Source organism: Erythrolamprus reginae, chromosome 1 (assembly GCF_031021105.1).
Source record: "Erythrolamprus reginae isolate rEryReg1 chromosome 1, rEryReg1.hap1, whole genome shotgun sequence".
NCBI classification, from domain to species: domain Eukaryota; kingdom Metazoa; phylum Chordata; class Lepidosauria; order Squamata; family Dipsadidae; genus Erythrolamprus; species Erythrolamprus reginae.
In genome coordinates this window covers 386611987-386633819 of record NC_091950.1, presented here as the reverse complement: position 1 = coordinate 386633819, position 21833 = coordinate 386611987, and the positions used below count along the sequence as shown (strand labels likewise).

The window sequence follows — 21833 nt, the reverse complement described above, 5'->3', positions numbered from 1 at the left end:
TTTTTAGCTTCTTTGAAATCATCATGCAATGCTTGGATCATCCCATTCAATTCTACCTCTATTTGTCTGTCTCAGCATTGGAAACAAGAAGAGATACTAGCCAATAGAACTGTTATTAAACAATTTTTTGAATGTGCAGAACTCGATAAGATGACCCTGGAATTAAATGATAAGGAGGACTTGAGATTTTATGAAGTGTGGAATGTATTGTATGCTTGGTCAGCAAGGAGAAATAAAAGGAAACTGTATATAGTGAATGTAAATATGTTAATTGTAATGTTAAGAAAGTAAATAAGACTCTACAAAATGGACATTACAGAATTGGTACTGGTACATGGTGGATCACATACATTTTGAAATTATGGAAATAAGATTAAACAATTTTGATGAAAACAAATTGGAGAAGCTGATTGTACGATGGAATAAGGTGAAAGGTTATATGTTGAGTAGAATCTGTGATGTAAATGTGAAAAATAAACTGCAATCACTCTTTTAGTAATATCTAATGCAAGGTAGAGCCAAGGAAATACAGATAAACAAACCAGAAAAATTTTGAACCCCTTGTAATGGGTGGTGGTGGTGAAGGGGAATGTTTTGTCTGTTAGGTGATGGGCACATGCACTGTGCACTGTTACATGTTTGTTTTATGTAATCATTTTATAAAAATCAATAAAAATTATATTAAAAAAAAAGAAAGTAAATAAGTTAGAGTTTGAAAAAAGATGGTGAATAATTAAAAGAAGTAAGATGATATAAACAAAGTTTAAAATAGGAGATAATATGAATGGAGTTTAAGAGATAGGTCTTATATAAAAACTGAATGTAAATGTGGATATCTAATACCGTAAGATACTTTTCTCTTTTCTCTTTGTTTTTTTGTTTAGATGTGTTGTTATTATATTTATGATGTATAATTATTGATTGTGTGATATTTCTTTTACATGTATATACATTTAATAAAAAATATTTTTAAAAAAGAAAGGGATAACAAATTATGGGAAAAAAGAAGAATATGGCTGAAATTGAATAAGATATATTATTGATTATGTATAAGAAATGGTGTAAGAGACAGGATCTGAGAAACACTTTATTGGTAAAAGATGAATATGTTTCATGTTTAAAAAAATCTTATTTACATAAAAATAAAAGATGCTTCCCCCTGGTGAGGAAAGCAAATCTAGACAGAATGCTAAAAAGCAGAGACATTATCCTGTCAACAAAAGTGCATACAGTCAAGGCTGTGGTTTTCCAAGTTGCAATGTATGGCTGTAAAAGTTGGACCATAAGAAAGGCTAAGCGCCAAAGAATTGAGGCCTTTGAATTATGGTCCTGGAGAAAACTCCTTTGAGTCCCTTGGACTTCAAGGTGATCAAACTGATCAGTCCTATAAGAGATCAACCCTGACTGCTCTTTAGAAGGCCAGATCTTGAAGATGAAAACTAAATAATTTGGCCACCAAATGAGAAGGTATTCTCACTGGAGAAGACTTTAATGCTGAGAATGATTGAGGGTAAAAGAAGAAAGGAATGACAGAGAATGAGGTGGATTCTTCTCTGCCTTCTCCTTCATCTTCATCTTCTTCTTCATCTTGTTTGTCTTTTGGGTGGATGACATTGCATGCAATGTTATTAAACTGTGCTTTGATTCATTCAAGGACAGGTTTGGAAGTCCTTGCCTTGATTCAATTAGGAAAGGAAAAATGTCATAGTAGAAGAGTTTTTTCTTCAACTCAAAGTTGGAAATACAGTATGTCTTTGCTGCTGGGCCTGTGTCTTTCATTCAGTTAATCAGTAGGAAAAAAGGAAGAGGAATGGTTTGGATATGGAGATTTTATTAGTTTTTTAAGACAGCAAAAATTGGGTAGACTGTATCCTTAGTCTGAGACTAAGGGGCTTAGAAGTGTTGCCTTTGTCATGGTCAGATCATTTCCTACTGCAGCTTAACTTCCTGGCTCCAATCCTTCCCCGCAGGGAGGCGGAACTGATTAAGTTGTTCCGCCCCAGACGCCTGATGGATCCAGAGGGCTTTCAGAGGGCGCTTGGGGTTATTCCAGATACACTCGTTCACAGTTCGGCAGAGTCTCTTGCTGAGGCCTGGAACAAGGCTGCAGTAGGGGGCTCTTGACCGGATTGCACCGTTGCGACCTCTCCGCGGCACTAGACCCCGTAGAGCTCCATGGTACAACGAGGAGCCCCGGGAGTTGAAGCGCCAGAAGAGACGTCTAGAGAAGCGATGGAGGAAGAGTAAGTCTGAATCCGATCGAACACTTGTAAGAGCTCATATTAAGACTTACAAAGTGGCGCTCAAGGCGGCAAGATGCGCGTATCATGCTGCTTTGATTGCATCAGCGGAATCCCACCCAGCCGCTCTGTTTAGGGTAACCCGCTCCCTTCTTAATCAGGGTGGAGTTGGGGAGCCCTTGCAGAGCAGTGCTGAGGATTTTATTTATTTATTTATTATTTATTTATTTATTTATTATTTGGATTTGTACGCCGCCCCTCTCCAAAGACTCAGGGCGGCTCATTTTAACACGTTTTAACACGTTTTTCGCTGATAAAATCGCTTGGATCCGGGTGGACCTCGACTCCAATTGTAAAACAGAGTCGACTGACAACGAGTCAGTCGAGGTGACTGGGGCTAAACGTCTTTGTCCATCTGTCTGGGAGGAGTTTGACTTGGTGTCACCTGATGAAGTGGACAAGGCCATTGGAGCTGAGAGTTCCGCCACCTGTTTACTGGATCCGTGTCCCCTCTTGGCTGGTTTCGGCCAGTCGGGAGGTGACACGGAGCTGGGTCCAGGAGATTGTCAACGCCTCCTTGGGAGGGGGTCCTTTGCGGCCCTTTATAAGGAGGCATTGTGTGCCCCCTCCTCAAGAAGCCTTCCCTGGACCCAGCCGTGCTTAATAACTACCGTCCAGTCTCCAACCTTCCCTTTATGGGGAAGGTTGTTGAGAAGGTGGTGGCTCTTCAACTCCAGCGGTCCTTGGAAGAAGCCGATTATCTAGGTCCTCAACAGTCTGGATTCAGGCCCGGCTACAGCACGGAAACTGCTTTGGTCGCGTTGATGGATGATCTCTGGCGGGCCCGGGACAGGGGCTTGTCCTCTGTCCTGGTGCTCCTTGACCTCTCAGCGGCTTTCGATACCATCGACCATGGTATCCTTCTGCACCAGCTGGAGGGGTTGGGAGTGGGAGGCACTGTTCTCCAGTGGTTCTCCTCCTACCTCTCCGGTCGGTCACAGTCGGTGTTAGTGGGGGGTCAGAGGTCGACCTCGAGGTCTCTCCCTTGTGGTGTGTCTCAGGGGTCGGTCCTCTCCCCCCTGCTATTTAATATCTACATGAAACCGCTGGGCGAGATCATCCAAGGACATGGGGTGAGGTATCATCAATACGCCGATGATACCCAGTTATACATCTCCACCCCATGTCCAGTCAACGAAGCAGTGGAAGTGAGGTGCCTGGAGGCTGTTGGGGCCTGGAATGGGTGTCAACAAACTCAAACTCAATCCAGACAAGACGGAGTGGCTGTGGGTCTTGCCTCCCAAGGACAATTCTATCTATCCATCCATTACCCTGGGGGGGAATTATTGACCCCCTCAGAGAGGGTCCGCAACTTGGGCGTCCTCCTTGACCCACAGCTCACATTAGTTGGCCTTCTCCGGGTCCTGTCGACTAAACAATGCTGTCTGGTGGGACCCAGGGGAAGAGCCTTCTCTGTGGCGGCTCCGACCCTCTGGAACCAGCTCCCCCCTGAGATTAGGATTGCCCCCACCCTCCTTGCCTTTCGCAAACTTCTTAAAACCCACCTCTGCCGTCAGGCATGGGGGAACTGAAAGATCTCCCCCTTGCCCATGTTGTTTTGGTGTTAGATTGATTGTGTGCTCTTTTTTTTAATATTCTGGGGTTGTTTTTTATGAATTTTTTAGCTTAAATTGTAATTGGATTGGTGGGTATTGGATTTTTTATTATGTATTGTTTTTACCTTGTTGTGAGCCGCCCCGAGTTTGCGGAGAGGGGCGGCATATAAATCCAATAAATCTAATCTAAATCTAATCTAATCCTCAGTGATTAAGAAATAAGCAACACTATTTTTTTAAATGCTATTGGGAAATGCCATTTACACTCCATGCCTTCTTCTGGGGTTTGGCATGAAAAAGTTGATAGAAAACACATCAACTGTCTTTTTGTGGTGTGTACCGGGAACAGAGACATGGAACATTGAGTTTGAACTGACTCATCTCTAAAAGTTGACTTTGAAAATATTCCTGGTCTTCTAGAGACCAAGTACAATTTAGCAATAATAAAATAGAAAAACAGGATGAGGGAAAAGGGTACTTTCTGGAATAACCACATTAGCTAACTCATAGAACATGCAAAACCAAAACCAAATTCAACAATCCACATTATGGCTTTTCATATTGGATGAGTCAGCTAAACTGTGTGTAAGGGAAATATTACTGTATTGCTCAACACCTCTTCTAGCATATGGAGAAAAGACCTCTGGCTCTGCAGGTTTAGAGAAGAAGTCCAGATGTTTTTGGGTCAGCCCTTCTCAATGCCTGTCCTGCATGACTTCCAGGTCTAAGTGATTTGGAGATGAGAATACATTTGGGGACTTTTTTTTTTCTTTAGGTGACCTTTTTAATAAAAAATAAAAAACCTCTCTAACAACACTAGCAATAAAGACCAAAGGCATATTTTGTATATATAATTTTAACTCAAGAGCAATATATCTACTTACATATTAAAAAGTGATTCCAATTTATTCTTTATTTATTTATTTATTTATTTTATTTTATTATTTAGATTTGTATGGTCTCGAATTCTACTGACTATATATCCTCTTACCTTGTCTCATCATCCCATCAGTTCCCGCAGTTCAGTTTCATTGGCCGAATTCATCCTCTTATCCATAATCTCAAATTGAATATGATCCACCATATACTGATACCTATAAGGGCATGATTGTCTCTCAGAAAAGACTCCCAATCCAAATAGGGCAGAAACTGGTGAACCAGGTGGACCTGGGCAAATGTCCCTTGGAGACCTCGGAGAGGGGTGGCATACAAATCTAATAAATAAATAAATAAATCCCCCCTCACCACAGCTGAGAGATGGTGTTTTTAGCTCAGCTGTAGATCCAGGAGGATGACCAAGTTTCAGACCCTCTCTGAAGTGGGCAGACACTGTGCCCCCAGAGTAATGGATGGACAGGTGGGATTGCACTTGGGAGGCAGGACCCACAGCCACTCCCTCTTGTCGGGGTTGAGCTTGAGCCTGTTGACACCCATCCAAACCTTAACAGCCTCCAGACACTGGCACATAACTTCCACTGCGTCACTGAGTTGACACAGGGTGGAGATGTATAGCTGATGGTGATATTACCCAGCAGTTTCATGTAGATATTAAACAGCAGGGGGGGGGGGGAGGACTGACTCTTGAGGAACCCCACAAAGGAACCCCACTTTGGAGTCAACCTCTGATCCCCTGCCAACACCGTACCTGGAATCTGTTAGACCTCACCTGGAATATGATCATCACATTATAAAAAAGATGTCTAGAAAAACTGCAGAGGAGAGCAATCAGGATGATTAGGGGACTGGAGGCTAAAACATATGAAGAGTGGTTGCAGGAACTGGGTATGGCTAGTTTGATGAAGAGAAAGACTAGGGGAGACATGGCTAGTCTAGCAAAAAAAAAGGACCATGGGAAACATGATAAAAATGTTCCAATATTTGAGGGGCTGCCACAGAGAGGAGTGGGTCAAGCTATTATCCAAATCATCTGAAGCCAGACAAGGAATAATGGATAGAAATTGATGAAGGAGAGATTCTACTTATAAATAAGCATGAACCTTCTGACAGTAAGAACAATCAACCAATGGAGCAACTTGTCTTCAAAGTTGTGGGAGCTTCATCATTTGAGACTTTCAAGAAGAGATTGGACTGCCATTTGTCAGAAGGGTGTAGGGTTTCTTGCTTGAGCATGGAGTTAGACTAGAGGGTCACTTCCAACTCTGTTAACCCGTAAATATTTCCTTCCACTGCTACCACACTATGGGCATGGCTTATTTTGTGGGTGTGGCTTGCCAGCCATGTGACCAGGTGGGAGTGGCTTGATGAACATGTGACCGGGGGGTGGCTTTAAGGTCATGTGACTGGCTTAAAGGTAGACAGCTTGACATCACTTACATCAAGAGTTAGGGTTAAGGTGTCTAGCCTCGCCTCGCCTCAAAGAGATACAATTTCCCTATCTATTTACTATTAATGAACATCCAAAATGTACTATTTAATTCTATGTATATATGCAATATGTGTACATACATATTACACAAAGGCACACAGAAATATACATTATCTACTATATAAACTCTATGTGTATGTAAAGCCCCCCCCCCCCCCCCCCCATGCACAGGTCTTCTAAAATCATACACATTCAACCTCATTTACTGCAATAGGAAAAGCATACCCAGGGCCCAGGGCCAGAAGGGGAAAAAAGAGAAAAAAATTCAGAACCTTTCTACCAGTTCTGCATACCTGATCATACCCGTAGGAGCCCATCACTGGTTAGGAGCCATCTCTACAGTCATGGGCTGCTACCCACACTGGGCAGGGAGGAGATGCAGTTGGGATAGCAAAAATGGAGCTGAGGGAAGGGAAGAAGGGAACAGAGGGAAGGGGAGGAAAGGGAAGGAGGAAAGGAATGAAATAGAGGAAAAGAAAGGAAAGAAGGAAAGGGAAGGAGAAAGGAAGGCAGGAAATGGAAGGAAAGGAGGAAAGGAATAGAACAGGGGAAAGGAAAGGAGAGGAGAGGAGACTTGAGGAGAGGAGAGGTGAGGTGAGGAGAGGAAAGGAAAGGAAAGGAATGGAACATGGGAAATGAAAGGAAAGAAAAAGGGAGGAAAGGAAAGAAAGAAAGAACTTATGACCACAATTGAGCCCAACATTTGGTTGCCAAGCAAGAGTGAGATTCACTACATTTTACTCAATCCATGACATTTCCTAGCTCTAACAGTGATGTGCAAGCTAGGGAAGTACATCTGAAAGCCCGTGTAATGTTCTAATGTACTGAGGTTATGGTTAAATGCGTGGCAGAAAGTGGACTCTAGGTATGTTTTTCCTATCACAATAAAGGAGGTTGAATGTGTATAATTTTAGAAGAGCTGTGTGTATGTGTATACATATAATAGATATAATAGATAGATATAATATAATAGATAATGTATATTTCTGAGTGCCTGTGTATACTATGTACATATATGGCATAGTATGATTGTACATATATGATTGTACATATATGGCATATATACATATAGGATTAAATATTATATCTTGGATGTTCAGTAATAGTAAATATCTTGTATCTCTTTGAGGCGAGGAGAGGCCAGGCACCCTTGTCCAAACCCTTGATGTAAGTGATGTCAAGTTGTTCTCCCTTAAGCCAGGCATATGACCTTTAAGCCACCGCCGGTTATATCCACTCTCCCTGATCACATGACTGGCAAGCCACCCCTATCCAGTCACATGTTTGACAAGCCACTCCTACCTGGTCACATGACCATCAAGCCACATCCACAAAATAAGCCATGCCCACAGTAGTAAAAATGTTTGTGGCCCTTCACTGCATCTCTCTCTTACACCTGCTATCAGATAGGTTTTATCCACAAAGCAGAACTGCAGAGATCATTTCCTCTCTACTTACTCAATAAGCTTTTTGGTAGTTTGTAAAACTTGAGAGGAGTCTTGGCTGCCTTAACTTGCCTGCCTGAGTGAATGCAGCTTACTCATTCTGTGGAAGAGAATAATGTTTTGTGGGAATTCAGAATATGATCAGCTCTGTCTGCAATTCTATTTCATTTTATAAGCTAAGACTATACCTTGGATGATTCTTTCCAAAATCACTGGCTAGGCTGCTCTCTCAAGAAACCTTCAGTAAAAAAAAAAGAGAGAGCAGTGCTATAATTTAGTTGTGTCCCAGTAGATCCACCGCAGGATAAATAGTAACCAGAATGAAGTTCTCTCTGAGAAAGTGGGATGTGAAAAGGAATTCACATATTAGTTTTAAGTTCAGTTTTAAGAAAATTGTTGGGAGCCTTAGCTCAGAAAATTTGAACTATATACTGTTAAGTTATAGTTAAATGAAGAGGCAGTACTAGCATAGTGAATTCAGCTCTTTATTCAAGTCTTGTTACACCTCTGGTTGTGCTGTCTGGCAGCTCCCTTTTTTAAGGGGAGTTGTGAGTCAGCTTAGCCAAAGAGGTTGACCTATTCTCCCAACTTACAGGATGCTACTGTAAGATGTATTTGAGTAATTATTATCATTTGTTAGCACTACTGTTAGTAGTAGCAAATACTATTTCCTATGGATTTTGGTGCTCCAGAGCAGCGTTTCCCAACTGGTGTGCCGCGGCACACTAGTGTGCCGCGAGACACAGCCAGGTGTGCAGCAAAGCTCCTGGGGAAGCTCCAGCTGGGCGGGGCGCTGCCGGCGCCCCTGCCTGAGTGTCGTCCTGTGGATGGTCTTGGGCTTCACAGTCGCTTTCTGGTTCCCTCTCCTCCCACCGCCTGTGTCTCCCGCCGTCGGCTCCCACCAAGCCGGCGGCCGTTGACGTGGGTTCCTCGAGTGGGAGCTGCCGCTTCCCTCCGGCCAGCCCAGCCACGCTGCCGTAGAAAGCACAGAGGTTATTGCCACCGCTTCTGCCTCCACTCAGGGAACCACCGTGGTCACCGCGCCTTTTCCTCTTGCTCAGCTCAACCACGATGGCTCCCTGAGTGGAGGCAGAGGCGGCGGCAATAACCTCTGCACTTTCTACGGCAGCGTGGCTGGGCTGTCTGGAAGGAAGCGGCAGCTCCGGCCCAAGGAATGAGGCGCTGGCGGTAGACACAGGCGGTGGGAGGAGAGGGAACCAGGAAGCAACTGTAAAGCCCAAGACCAGCCACAGGACGACCTTCAGCCAGGGGCGTCGGGACTGCGCGCAGCCATGGTGAGAGTAGCGTGAGAAAGAGAGGATTCCATCCCACGAGGAGACGCCCACCGAGCTGCAGGTCCTGCTGCCGTCGCCTTCTTTCCCTCCGCCTCTTTCTCCTCATGCAGCCTGAGCCCGCCTTTGCGAGTCCGCCCTGGCTTTCGCTTCGCCCCATGATTTCCCCGCAATTTCATCCAGGCCACCTCTTGCCTCCTTTTGAACTGCGGGAAAATCTGAGGGCGAAGCAAAAGCCAGGGCGGGAGAGAAGCGCGAGGGTGGGGAAGGAGGAGAGCCCCTCAGTGCTTCCCCTCCGCCAAGCTGCCTGCTTGTCCTCGCGCCTCGTTGCTACCTCCTGCCTTTTTCCAGGGGCCTTTGGAAGGTACCCAGGGAAGGGGGGATTGGGGGTGGCTGCAGCAGCTTCTCGTCCTCCTCATCCGGCTGCTAACGCCTGCCCGGCCCCTCTTGCAATCCCTTCACCGAGCGCTTTTGTCCCAGGCTGTCAGCGAAAGGGCTGCAGGACAGGCGGGGCAGGCGTTCTTCTCACAGCTGAGGCAGGATTTGGAATGTCGGGTGTGTGTGCGTGCCCCTGCCACCCGGAACATTTAAAATAAGAAAAACCTTCGCCGGCCTCCGCAGAGAAGAAAGGAAGAGAGAGAAAGAGAGAGAGAGCAACAGACAGAGCAAGATAGAGAGAAAGTGAGAAAGAGAGAGGGGGGAGAGAGAGAGAAAGAAAGAGAGACATAGCAAGAGAGGCAGAGAGAGAGAGAGAAAGAAAAAGAGACATAGGAAGAGAGACAGAGAGAGAGAGAGACAGAGAAAGAGAAAGAAAGAAAGAGAGCTAGCAAGAGAGAGAGAAAGAGAGACAGAGAAAGAGAGACAGAGAGAGAGAGAAAGAGAGAGAAAGAAAGAGAGAGAATGAAAGAGAGATAGCAAGAGAGGCAGAGAGAGCAAGGGAGAGAGAAAGACATAGGGAGGGAAGGAGGGAGAGAGAAAGAGAGCAAAAAAGAGAGGAAGAAAGAGAGATGGAGAGAGAGAAAGAAGGGAAGGAAGGAAGAGAGAGAAAGAGTGAGAGAGAAATAGAGCGAAATGGAGGAAGATTTTTTTTGTCAAAACATTTCTTTAGCCGCCCCTCTTCCCCCCCTCCCCCCCGTTCAGTGTTCCCCAGGATTTTGAAAATATGAATAATGTGCCGCGGCTCAAAAAAGGTTGGGAAACACTGCTCCAGAGCATGCTTTGTAATTGCAACAGGAGTAAATATTCTCATGGAAATGGATCAAGTTTAGACAATACTCTATAAGAAACTGTATCATATAAGGTCATTCCAGGAAGCACAAATGAAGCTGGAAGCTAATGTATTATTAACTATAATGTATTATAAACTCAGACATGGAAGATAGGTAGTTGTGGCCTTCCAGCATCTGACATCACACTACTCACTACTCTGATGGTAAAATGGCAAAATGCTATGATTTTTTAAAAATTATATTCAAAATTATACATAGGGATGAGAGTAGAAGGCAAATCACCAGAAGAGTGCAATGGAATCCTTCCATTGATTGCACTCTCAGTGTCTGGGAGTGGGTATGTATGTATGTATATATGTATGTATTTATTTATTTGTGTGTGTGTGTGTGTGTGTGTGTGTGTGTGTGTTTGCTTGCTTGCTTGCTTGCTTTTTTATGCCGCCCTTCTCCTTAGACTCAGGGCGGCTTACAACATGTTAGCAATAGCACTTTTTAACAGAGCCAGCATATTGCCCCCATAATCTGGGTCCTCATTTTACCCACCTCGGAAGGATGGAAGGCTGAGTCAACCTTGAGCTGGTTATGAGATTTGAACTGCTGACCTGCAGATCTAGCAGTCAGCTTTAGTGGCCTGCAGTACTGCACCCTACCCACTGCGCCACCTCGGCTCATGGTATGATTGAAGGTTAACAGGAGCTCTTCACATGAATGTGAAAAAGGCGCTCCTTTCATGCATCAATGCAGGAGAATCAGTCTATGCTGGCTGATGAAATTTGGGAGTTGGATTCTATGCACCAGTTAACGCAATAATTCCTCATGGATTGCATATTAACATCAACTTGAAAATGCAATTCAGTGTCAGCTTCAGGAGTGGTTAGGGATCATAAATAAAAGTATCCAAGACTTTCTGTAGCTGCACTCAGTTCTGGGTCATCAGATTATACTCCTACAGTCTGTGACATCACTACGCAGTTTAAATGCTAATTGCAAATCATTAACAATATGCAGCACCCAAACGGATGTGGAGTAATAATGGAAATACCCCCCAAATTATCCAGTTCTGCAGCTTAATGATTATAACTTCTGTCTCAATTTGATTCAAAGCTAGCATAGTTGAGACTGTGTGACTTTTCTCTGGCATCATAACCATTTTGTAAAAGTAGCCTTCTGTATCTGGTGAACGTTACCTCATTTGCCTGGCTGTACTCCATGGTCAAGAGGAATTGGGACATTTTGCAATACCGCCCTTGCATTTAGAAATGGAATAAATGAGATTTCCCAAAATATATTATTGCTTAAAAATAGTAATACTGCTTGTTTTTCTCAACGCTCATGATGTCATAGTGCTCTGAAAGTCTTATAAAGACTGGCCCCCTTCTTCTCCTAAAGAACTTCAAGCAGCTTAAACACATCTGGAGAACATCAGCCTTTAGCCATGAAGACACTTTTTCTTTGCTTTGCTGCTCTCTTGTTCTTCAGTCAAATTATTCCAGGTAAGAGGGGAAAATTAAGAAAGTTATATATTAAAATATTTACATTAAATTAAATACTACAAATAGAGCAACTCTCAAATTTTTAATGAGTATGGATATTGATGATTATAAAGTAGAAATAATATGCACAGCTCTTAATAATAATAATAATAATAATAATAATAATAATAATAATAATAATAATAAATTAGATTTGTATGCCGCCCCTCTCCGAAGACTCGGGGCGGCTCACAACAGTAATAAAAACAGTATAACAATGGAATCACTTTTCCTTTATGCAGGAAGACACGAGATCTTTGCCCTAGATCTGACAGTCAATTTTTAAAAGAATAAATATTTTATTAGTAAAGAATAACTGCTAAAAGATATGCTAAAGTACAATAAAAATATAACATTGCAAATATAAAAATATTAGAAAATAGTAATTAAAAGAATGGCTTTTGAAGAAAATAGAGGTGTATTCATAACGTTTTAATAAAGAAATAGTTCAGCTTTTAACAAATTATTAATTCTACCCATTTTCTCTATTTTACTACAGTATATTATTTCAATATAATAATATTTATATAAAACATTGTGATTCTTAATAATCTGTCATATAGATGCTTTAGAACAATTACAAAAGAGTAGATATGTGGATATTCTATCAATATTAATTATAGTTTTGAATATTAATGTAACAAGCAGTGAAGTTAACTTTTGCTTTAAAATTAAGTATCAGGATAACAAAGTTGGAAGAGACTTTGAAAATCTTTTACTCTAATCCTTTGCCAGGCAGGGGACTCTATATCAGAGGTCTTCAAACTTGGCAACTTGTCACTTGTGAACTGCAACTCCCAGAATTCTCCAGCCAGCCCTATATCATTTCAGACAAATGGTTATCCATTCTCTTCTTAAAAGCTTTCAATACCGAGCATCCACAATCCCGGGAGGCAAGGCAAATATATTGGTTGAAATGAATGAGAAGATAAAGGAAAGGGATATATCTAGGAGAAAGAAGAAATCAATAGAACTGTGGGATTTTGGTTCCCTTGAAAGTGCCTAAATTAGCAAATAAAAATATTAAAATAAATACCCAGCTGCTTCATGGGCCAATATAACATCTTACCCAACCACGATAGAGTTTTGTAAGCTTTTGACTAATTGATAATTATAATTATTTAGTAACCTTTTAAAAGACTCACCTAATTTTTTAAAAAACATGTTTATAATGATATTAGTTATTTATTGTAATAAATAAATCAAATTGGTATGATTACTATCAGATAGCAGTAAAGTGCTTTACTTATTTCTAATCATGTTTCCCCCCGCCCACTTTTGAATGGCATGTTAATCAGTATATTGACTTCAATGTTGTCATAACCTGTAGGTAGTACTATGCCCAGATTATTTGCCTTATCCTGATGAAGTACTTGAACAATTTAGAAAGCTTAGGAAAGCTGGGAGCCTGCCAGAAAACTTAATTTGAAGAAATCTGAATTTCATGAACTCCTTTGGCCTGTGACTTTTAAAAAGCTTCAGAAGACCAATTTGCTTTAACAATGCTCATCACTTTAAAAGGGAAATGAAGATACAAAGTTTATTGTACAGTCAGGGAGCTTTGCATCCCTCCAACTGGACAGGAACCCAAAAAAAGCAATAGGATTAATGTACAGCACCCTGAGAAACAGTGGTTTGAAGTATCTCAGTGACAATTAGGAAATCTAAGGTCAGGTTACTTACACCTTCACTGTCCCCTCATCTTAGTTTCCCCTCCACAAGTTCTCAAAAAAAATCCCTAAGAGAAAGATGAGTAGGGAAGCCTTCAATACTAACTCATTGTGGTTTTTTTTTTTTTTGTTGTGACAGGAAGTTCTCAGCCTGCCCATGATACCTTAGAATGCAGGAGGAGTCACCATGGATTTTGCAAATACCACTACTGCCCTGGGCGGACTATACCTACTGGAGGGACATGTCAGTGGGGAACCCTGGTTTGCTGTAAATCGTAAGTCAAAAGTCACTATATTTATTCATTATTAAAAGGACCAAGTAAATCCAGGAGTTTTGACCGTTAATAGACAGGTTCTAGGGACCTTTTCTCTTGTGACCTTGCACAGACTCCAAGTTGACACCAACATTGCTTGGCTTTAGAAGATCTGGTTTTCCACTGCTGAATTCAGGACTGTGTATCTACAGCCTAATTGTGCCTTTTGTTTTGAATTGAATTATTTTGTCTTATTTTCCCTAACACTCTGTTCTTCAGATAATGGATGGAAGGGATGTGTGTGTGTGTGTGTGTGTGTGTGTGTGTGTGTGAAATAAGGAAATACTTAAACATTTCTCCTCAGAAATATGTCTCACTAATTTAAGTGTTCATGATTATTTGTTATCCTGTATCTTAATAATATTTCTTAAAAATCTGTCCACATGCCAGCGCTTTTGTTGTTTGAATTTCATTCATTCATTCATTCATTCATTCATTATTAATTTAATTTATTTTTTCTTGCCTTTATGGTTTTTACAAATAGTTCAAGGGATTCTTGAATTCTTGAACATTACCTTGCAATATTCTAATATTTGCATTTTGAGTGCAGTTTTTCCTAATCTGATGAAGTTTTTTAAACAATTCCCTTTAAGTAAATTCAGATTTCCACATTGCCCATAAACATTGGATTTGAGATGAGTTGCAAATAACTATAATATAAATAAATAACTCCTACTGGTATTCATATCGATAAACATATCTATTAACATTTTCCCATAATGTGTGTTTAAAAATACATTTGAAATTTTAGAAAAGTGCAAATATGGAAGCACAATTTCAACTAGTGGGGTTAAGAACCACAAATTAAATTAAATAAGGTTCCATTCAAATAAAAGACAGGCAATTGTCCATTTTCCCTACCAGTACTGCACTATTAATGCAAAATTATGGAAATTTTACTTTAGAAACTTCCAAATCTCATGATTACAAAACTTCAAGGAGATAAATTGTCCCAAGTGCTGATTAGCATTTCAGATCAGATTAAATTATAATAATTCAAAGAAGAAAGATTGATGGTCAGATAAATCAGCTTCCTTCTAAGTGTGTACTTCTCACTTTTACCATTTGTTATATTGCACAAATGTTCTTCCAAACCCTTTTATTCATTTTGCTTTTTAAAAAACAACATAAAACAAGCCAGCTCCTATGACTACCTTTCTATTAACTATTACAATGGTAAAGCAAATAGACGGTGAAGAGAATAGCTATCTTTTAAGTTACTTTAAAAAGAAAAATGCTTTATTTTCATTATTTTTTCTCTTTTTCTCTAGTCCTTACAGCTACAGAAGGTGGTAATGAATTAAACCATAGACAAAGTAAAACTTCTGGATTCTAGAGAAATACATGCCGGATTTGGATATTGGTGGCTTCAGCTTCAAAGTCAAGAATAAAGAGTTATTTGTTTGGCCTATAAACAGACATAATGTTCACTCCTCTCCATCCTCTTCTCCCCCTTTTACATGTATTCATGTTTTGACTTAAGAGCAAGTTTTCCCTAAAATATTAAGTAACCAGCTAGAGTTCTCTACACAGAATTTTGGAAATGAAAGTTTATCCTAAATTAAGAAATAATTAGGTAAATTTTAGAAATATGCTATAATATCAAAAAGTAAAGTTTATGGATATTTTAAAGAAAGGGAGGAAAAAAGGAAGGTAAAATAAAAGATTTACTTGCTTTTCTGGAATTATCTGGAAGAAATTTACATTTTTATTTAGACAAGGTAAATTACAGAGCTATTATAATGTGATATTCCTTGTGATATGCATGAAAATATCTCATGTAAACACTTGCACAAATGCACCTTCTGCTTCATTTGCATATCCTTGTTTCTTGAGCCTTTCAGCTTTTTCCCCCTCAAAGGTTTTTTAAATCTATCAACTATCTTTCTAAAAAAAACTTTAAAAAGAAAGATAACAACTAATAGCAATTAATTTCAAGTACAGAAAAAGGAAAAATAAAGAAAGAAAAGAAAAAGCTAAAAGTGCAAGAAAGAAAAAGAACTAAAACAGATGTAAAAGAGAAATAAAGAAGTAACTTCTAATTTTTACAGTTATACGTACAATTATATAATTGCCTCTTTCTGTATTATTACAATATGTCTCTCTTCTTTCTAGAATCTATCCTGTCTAATCATCCAACCTATAAATTATAAGTTCATCTTCCCCCATTTCATGCCAAGAGTTCATAAGGGGTCTCCAGTCACCAATAAAAATGGATATGTCTTTTCTCTGATCAAAGAAATCATGCCCATACGGCCCCCCAGCCCCAGCCCCCCCAAAAAGCAGTAAAAATGATGAAGTCTGCAATTTCAGGCATCCCCATTTTAGGCAAATCACCAATGAGACTTTGAACATAAAAACAAATACTTTATGCATTTGCACTGAGTGATATCTCCTTTTTTTCTATTAATATTCCTTAATCTTGTAAAATATTACTAACAAACTCAAATAAAATACAGATCTTAAAGCAAATTTTGTGAATGTTTATTACTGATGTTCCCATTCATATGATTTCTAGATGTATTAGATTTAAAAAAACCCTATCATTTCATCCAACCCATTATAATAAAAGTAGCAGGCTGAAGAAACCATTTCTATTACCCACAGCTGAGATGAGTTCCTCCTGCTTTGGATCGGTTCGCCTAAATAGAATAGAATAGGATTTTTATTGGCCAAGTGTGATTGGACACACAAGGAATTTGTCTAGGTGCATATGCTCTCAGCGTACATAAAATAAAATATACATTTGTCAAGAATCATGAGGTACAACACTTAATGATTGTCATAGGGGTCAAATAAGCAATGAAGAAGCAATATTAATAAAAATCTTAGGATATAAGCAACAACAGACAATTCTATCTGTCCGTCCATTACCCTGGGGGGGGGAATTATTGGCCCCCTCAGAGTGGGTCTGCAACTTGGGCGTCCTCCTCGATCCACAGCTCACATTAGAGAAACACCTTTCAGCTGTGGCGAGGGGGGTGTTTGCCCAGGTTCGTCTGGTGCGCCAGTTGCGGCCCTATTTGGACCGGGAGTCATTACTCACAGTCACTCATGCCCTCATCACCTCGAGGCTCGACTATTGTAATGCTCTCTACATGGGGCTACCTTTGAAAAGTGTTCGGAAACTTAAATTGTAATTAGATTGGTGGGCATTGGATTTGTTATTATGTACTGTTTTTACTATTGTTGTGAGCCGCCCCGAGTTTGCGGAGAGGGGCGGCATATAAATCCAATAAATCTAATCTAATCTAATCTAAGTTACAGTCATACAGTCAACATGGGAGGAAATGGGTGAAAGGAATGATGAGAAAAACTAGTAGAATAGAAGTGCAGATTTAGTAGAAAGTCTGACAGTGTTGAAGGAATTATTTGATGGAGTTCGGAAAAAACTGTTCTTGTGTCTAGTTTTCTTGGTGTGCAGTGCTCTGTAGCAACATTTTGAGGGTAGGAGTTGAAACAATTTGTGTCCAGGATGTGAGGAGTCAGGAAATATTTTCCCCACCCTCTTTTTGACTCGTGCAGTATACAGGTCCTCAATGGAAGGCAGGTTGGCAGCAATTGTTTTTTCTGCAGTTCTGATTATCCTCTGAAGTCTGTGTCGGTCCTGTTGGGTTGCAGCACCAAACCAGACAGTAGCAAACCACTGGTGACATCACAATGATATACTGGAACCGGTTCAGTCAGTGCCAGTCTGTGGGCACTGCCACTTTAATCTCCCCCCACCCCCTGAATTTTTCTGGGTTTTTTTTCTTCTGCACATACACAGAAACTGAGTTTCTGGCACTGGCCAACCGTTGCAATCTTGTTTTGGGCTTTGGGGGAGGGCTTTTTGATTTTTTGCCAGTGTACATTTGTTTTTGTTTTTTAATCAGATTTTTTTCAGCACTGTGAATGTGTGCTCACACACAAAGTGTTTGCACTCCCAGGAGGGACATGGGAGTAAGTGAATCGGCAGCGAGAAAAGCTAGAATCTGCTCCTGATCCACAGGCAATGTTCCCTCTAATTTTTTGGGGTGTCTGTGCAGAAAAGTATAGTGTCTGAGTGGCACATTTTTATGCCTGAGCACCTTTAATTTTTTTCGCAGATGTCACCCAAGACAACAACAAAATCAGTGTTATTGATTTCGCAGAACTTCCTTTGCAAAATGTGTTCAGCAGAACATTGTCTTGGATTTTAGTTTGGGATTGTTTTTATTTTGGTATTTCACACCAAAATAAATAAACAAATATTAAAATAAAATAAGCTCCAAGCTTGTCTTGTCTGTGAAGGGCTGGAGAAAATGTCCAGAGAAACGGGATCTTGAGACTCTCTCCAGGAGGAGGTTGAGGGGGTCCTGTCTAAAGGCAGCCACATTATTGAGCAGGGCGTGGCCCCCGGAGTTGAGAGCAGGAGATGTTCTGGGCAAGGGGAAGGGCTGCAGAAGAGAAGCCATTCTTAGGAGGAGCAGATCAGCCCCCGCTAGACTCTGGGGCAGGTTTCTCTCCAAAGTTGCAGCCATCAGGTGGGGCAGTATAATTCTGATGCTTAGTTATGTAACCTTTAGTAACTTTTGCTTGTAAACATTATTTTTACTCAAGGATTAACTAGGCTTATTCATTTATTTATTAGATTTATAAGGCTGCCCAATGCAGATGAGTTGATTCTGGATGGCATACAGCAAAAAGCAAACAACCTTCCCCAAAATACACAATGTTAAAACAAAAACAAAATATAAATATAAAATAAAAATATATAAAAATGGTGACCAAAGACCCAAAGAGAATGTAAAAGGGGACTTCACTCTACTGACTCCTAATTCCTTTTAAAAAATAATTAGATTTCTTCACATATATTGTCTGCATTTACAATGTTGTACGCCACCCTGAGTCACTTCGAGAAGGGTGGCATAGAAGTCAGATAGATAGATAGATAGATAGATAGATAGATAGATAGATAGATAGATAGATAGATAGATAGATAGATAGATAGATAGGTCGATCGATCGATCGATCAATCAATCCTGGGAGGAAAGCCAGGCATTAAAATTAAAGTGGGACTTATCTTTATTTGTATTTTATTTATTAAAATATTAATTTATACATATATGGGGAAAATTGTTTCAGAGGACAAAGGCAGCCACAGAAAAGGCACACTTCTTATCTCCATAAGATGACAAGATCGATAAGAAGGTAGGGGGAGCATGCCCTCCTTATGGGACCATATGGGTAGGCATATGTTCTTGAGGGTAGGTGGTTCTGCAAGTAGCATATTTCTAAACCATGTAAGACTTCATCTTCATAGATGATAACCAACACCTTGAATTGCACCTGGGTGTCTATTAGAAATTAGTGCAGATTACATAAGCATGTTTATGTAGGGTTACATAAGCATAAAGAGATGCATTGTTCTGCCTTCTAGCTTGTAATTTGGCTGAGGCAGCCAGTTTTATTGTTAACTGGAAGTATCGCAATAAAATGTACTTTAATTGTTTATCTACATTAATACTGAGTATATGAATAATTATCAAATAAATTTACTGCTCAAGCTGGCATCCTGATGCCAGACTCCCAGCCAAAATCCAGAGCTCATGGGCAGCTAGTAGGAACAGCCTGCCAAAGCATTTTATTTTTAAAAAATCTTATTCCTAGAGACAGGAAATGGAAGACAAGAGGAGAAAGGCAAAAGGTGTAATGTCATGACAAACAGATTGGTGGAAGCTGCTGCTAGCAGCCACAAGATGAGAACAAGGCTAGAACATTCTGCATCTACAGAATTTATGTAGAAGACCAGGTTTAAGGGTTTTTTAGTCATATTAATTGGATTTTTAGATGTATACTGTTACGCTCTTTGATATGTTGTCAGCTGCCCCAAGTCCTCGGAGAGGAGTGGTAAATAAATAAATAAATAAATAAATAAATAAATAAATAAATAAATAAATAAATAAATAAATAAATAAATAAATAAATAAATAAATAAATAAATGGATGGATGGATGGATGGATGGATGGATGGATGGATGGATGGATGGATGGATGGATGGATGGATGGACGGACGGACGGACGGACGGACGGACGGACGGACGGACGGACAAGCAAGCAAGCAAGCAAGCAAGCAAGCAAGCAAGCAAACAAACAAGCAAGCAAGCAAGCAAGCAAACAAACAAACAAACAAACAAACAGTCTTCTGTTCATCCCTCCACTAGAAGGCAACTGGATCCTGCCACACAATAGTGGGAATGTTGAATTCAATTAATTACACAGGTCTAACAAAAAATTTTTGATAATCCTTACAGAGGAACATTTGCAGACAGGCAGTTTCTCAATGTGATATTGGCTGCTGTCAGGTTTTGTCTCTGTGGAGGCCCTCAATTAGTTACACCTTATGAGGCCTGTAGAGGCCTATCTCCTGTCACAGTCTCATATACCAATCCTTGCTGCCATCACCATCCTTTTCTGACTGACTCAAATCTTACCACCTCATAACAGTTAGTTCCTCCCCATAACATGTGACTTTCCAAGAAGCAGTCATTGGCTAACTGCACTGTCAATACTCCTTCCCATAAAACTCACTAAAAACTTTACTGATGTTGTCCCTGTAAGAAAATTCACATTTAAGCACAGAAAGCAAAGAAATGGGAATAACATACAAAAATCAAATACATTGAAAATGCAGAAGTAACATAATAACAAAAATGCTTTTTGTATGCTACAAGAAACTTCATGTGATAGTGCAGAACTAAGCATTTTTTGGAATCAGCACATCAAACTCCATAAAACATACATATTACCTTTGCTGGTGATTTTTTTGCGTTGATCAGTGTTATTGTTCACCTGCCCAACCATACTTTAGTTCAGCTTAGAGCTACTAGTTTTGCCCTATTATATAGGTATCCATTTAGGTTGGAACTCTCTGAATGACTTTGATGACCATCTAGATTTGCAGCCCAGACTTGATATTCATACCTGTAAATTTCCTGTTGAAATAAGTAAATTAATGAATAACTTAAACTTTGCTATTAAAGGACCATAAAACACATTGCTTTGCAAATTTCTCCATAACATATACATATACATAATACTACATGTTTTCTTGGTCTTGTTACTTGGTCCTTCAAATATATTGTATAAAATACTGAGACTGATTTTTCTTGCTCATGGATCATGGATAAAGCTATTTGAATATTATCCCTTGGTACAGAAAATATAATCTGTTTTGATTCTTTGTTTCTTCATCAAATTCTATTAGCAACCAAATTTGTTAATTTCCAGAGTTTTGGGGAGTTGGGAATTTTTGGCAGTGCAAAACACCTGATTTTCAGTTTGCTCAACATTTCCTAGACAAGAGAATATGGTTTCTGTTCGGGTCTGTGAGACCCGAAATCAAAGTTTGAGACCCTGTAAAAATTTTCCCTGCATATCTGAAACTTGAAATTTCATGACTTTGCATCATTTCAGGAGTTCTCTCTATGAGAATTTTTTTGAGGGGTAGGGGTCTTTTTTCTTGCTGAAAAAATGTCCCTAAAGCTCTGTTTCCTGGTCATCCTGACCGGGACCGAAAATTCTTCATTTGAGATGCTTATGTTTGGTCAATTTGAAAAGTTTTTTTACTTGGAAGGTAGTCTGAACATTTCTGCACACAATGATATGAAAATTGAACTGAAAAAATGATGCTTATTGGTTTATTTTGATCAAAAAGCCCCCACCCCCATTTTTGAGCATTTAGTATCAGTTTATATTTTTTTTAGGCTATAAATCTCCAAGGGATTTTCCCCCAAAAGGTTTGATGTACAAAATTGAACATTCCTGATCATAAGAAAAATATAAATGAACTGAAAAAATTGATGCTTATTTGTTTATTTTTGAATATAAGACCATAGGTTCTTATACTCAAGTATAAGCCTACTTGAGTATAAGCCTATTTGAGTATAAGCATGGGGGCCCATTTATGAGCAAAATAAACCAATAAGCATCAATTTTTTCAGTTCAATTTTCATTTCACTGTGTGCAGAAATGTTCAAACTAGTTTCCAAGTGAAAAAAAACTTTCAAAAAGACAAAATATAAGTACCTAAAATGAACAATTTTCAGTCCGGGTCAAATAGATCCGGAACAGCATGATTAGGAAGG

The 21833-nt window shown here is 39.9% G+C and overlaps 2 long non-coding RNA genes across 2 annotated transcripts; one reads left to right on the top strand and one right to left on the bottom strand.

Annotated features, from left to right (window-relative positions):
- The first annotated feature begins 11335 nt into the window (after positions 1 to 11335).
- On the top strand, positions 11336 to 16196 carry LOC139157734 (uncharacterized). Its single transcript, XR_011557558.1, has 3 exons — positions 11336 to 11701; positions 13550 to 13685; positions 14996 to 16196. It is a non-coding gene; the product is annotated as an uncharacterized lncRNA (long non-coding RNA).
- LOC139157735 (uncharacterized) lies at positions 15615 to 20599 on the bottom strand. Its single transcript, XR_011557559.1, has 2 exons — positions 20496 to 20599; positions 15615 to 16366 (listed from the first exon to the last, which is right to left on the bottom strand). It is a non-coding gene; the product is annotated as an uncharacterized lncRNA (long non-coding RNA).
- Between the last annotated feature and the right edge of the window lie 1234 nt (positions 20600 to 21833).